This window comes from Aedes albopictus, chromosome 1 (genome assembly GCF_035046485.1).
Source record: "Aedes albopictus strain Foshan chromosome 1, AalbF5, whole genome shotgun sequence".
Classification (NCBI taxonomy): domain Eukaryota; kingdom Metazoa; phylum Arthropoda; class Insecta; order Diptera; family Culicidae; genus Aedes; species Aedes albopictus.
Window position 1 is genome coordinate 279125335 of NC_085136.1, and position 2183 is coordinate 279127517.

Genomic DNA, 2183 nt, shown 5'->3' on the forward strand with positions numbered 1-2183 from the left:
TGTGCCTTGTTGTCTAGATGAACCTAAATTTGGTGTTTGAATCAGTTCAAAAAAACACTTAACTATTACTTCACTGTTGAGCATGATCATGGACCATAGATGACCGCACAGTTCGTAGTTGCTACTCCGTGATTGACCGGGGCAATCCAAATTGCACAGAGAAGCAATGAATAGAGCTTGGGACTAGCTTACCATTCTCAATGTATGTACACAGCTCGAGAGTTCTCAACTTTAGTAAGGTCAATAACGGCACCGGCCACGTCCTTACGGTGGCCATCAAGGTTGGAAAGGAATGTTAGTAAGATAAAAGTTGTTATAGAGACCGAGAAACGCTGGATCTCCACATTTGTCTCAGGAAGAAATTTTTGTTGGTAGAGTCCCGCATAATCGCTTACTGTAAATGCAGCGTTTCTCGTACTGTAGATGACCATTATCAATTGTCATTTAACCATGTCTCAGACTATCCAAGATAACAGTAAGATAACCATTCCATGTACAGATTTGGCAGTATAACAAATGGTAATCCGCCAAATTACAGTATGTGGAATAGGCGGTTAAGATAGGTTACCATAAAAAATCGCTCGTTTTCTCGAACAAATTTTTCGCAAAACAGTAAAGGATATGGTCAATATATTATCCAGTTTTTCAGATAATTCACTGCATAAAAAATGGTTAGAGAACAGTTTAACCATAATATTTGAAGAAAAACAAACACTGTATATGCTATTATTGATTTATGGTCTTCCATGGTATTTTAAACGTATAATATATGGTTCTACTGTATTTAAACTTTTCTCCAACAATTATCACAACTTGGAAATGAACTATCATCCTGTTTAATTTGATTATTTACTATAAATCAAACAAGATGATGGTTTTGAGCAGTACACAAACAAAAATATTTCTCCAAATATTAATGATTGTTTATTAAGGTAAGATGAAAAACACTTATTACTTATACGAATTACAAATAATGGCACGCATTTCTCCTTCCCCCTGGTGGCAACAATGAACATGCTTCGGCGGTGCCATTCCGGCAGGTTCCGACTGTTGGTGAGAAGGTAGTGGAGACATAAAAGCTTGGTGCACTTGTCCTTCTCCTTCGACAACGCCGCCCGGATTCCGGCAGCACGTTTGTCCAAGACCCTCTTGCGATTATTGTCCACCTTCCGCTTCACGATCATGCACACCGACGTACACGTTTGCGAGATGAGGAAACCGGACATCCTTTCGAAAGGGAACCGAGTGTCACCGAGGTCCACTTTGTTGGTCATTTCGCCGGAATGTGTCGGAAAAAATCTTCAATTTTGTTGCCTGTTGCGCCGGCCCGCCACGATGGCCTGTGGCCCACCACCTTTCGATTCCGGTTTAGGAGGCACTAAAAATAATTAAACCGCGATTTATATTTTAAATTTATTTATTAGGATGCAAGCTAACCTTTCAAATTCCGCAGTTGAGCCGGAGACAAAGTATTTTTTAATTATTCGGAAATCCAAGATTTGCACTTTTTGCTTTTTTTTCTTGAATAATCTGACAGACAGCGCAGCGGCAAACCTTAGGATATTTCATTTACAAATACAAATGCTTGTAACCATATGACAGATTGTTGAGCATAAGTACTGTATTGTGAAACTCATGTGTGATAGTGTGTTGCGCTACTGCGAGTACAGACCGTTTGACTTGAGGTGATGCCATAGTGCCACCATTTCTCACGAGTTTTATTTCCATAACGTCAAACAATGTACCGACACTATAACATACTGTTACTAGTTGGTATACGTTATCAAAGACGTTCTCTATAGTGTGTAGCGTCAGGCTTCATATTGTTAAACAGAAAACCAAATGTTTGTCTTAAAGTAACAGTAACAGTTAGAGCATACTTTCTGTTTGGAAAGTATGGCAAACTGTATTTTGCTATGCGGGAGGGTACCCTGTCAGATCTAGGAGTAACCTATGGTACAATGCACGATACCGACGCGATGACCGCATTTGACGACCTAGAGCGACCGAAACAAGCAGATTTCCTCATTATATATCCGCAAAATCATGAAGCAGTGTTTACGAACGGGAACAAGCTCGATAAGGTCCCTTTTTAAGACTGCTGGAGTACTCCTGGAGAAAGTCTTGGAAAATCTCAACGTAATCAGTAGAAGGAATAGGTACTAGGAAACCTCTAAAATATG

The 2183-nt window shown here is 39.7% G+C and overlaps 1 long non-coding RNA gene across 1 annotated transcript; it reads right to left on the bottom strand.

Annotated features, from left to right (window-relative positions):
* Positions 1-899: 899 nt before the first annotated feature.
* Positions 900-1920, bottom strand: LOC134287485 (uncharacterized). The gene is made up of 2 exons (XR_009997339.1): positions 1438-1920; positions 900-1378 (listed from the first exon to the last, which is right to left on the bottom strand). It is a non-coding gene; the product is annotated as an uncharacterized LOC134287485 (long non-coding RNA).
* Between the last annotated feature and the right edge of the window lie 263 nt (positions 1921-2183).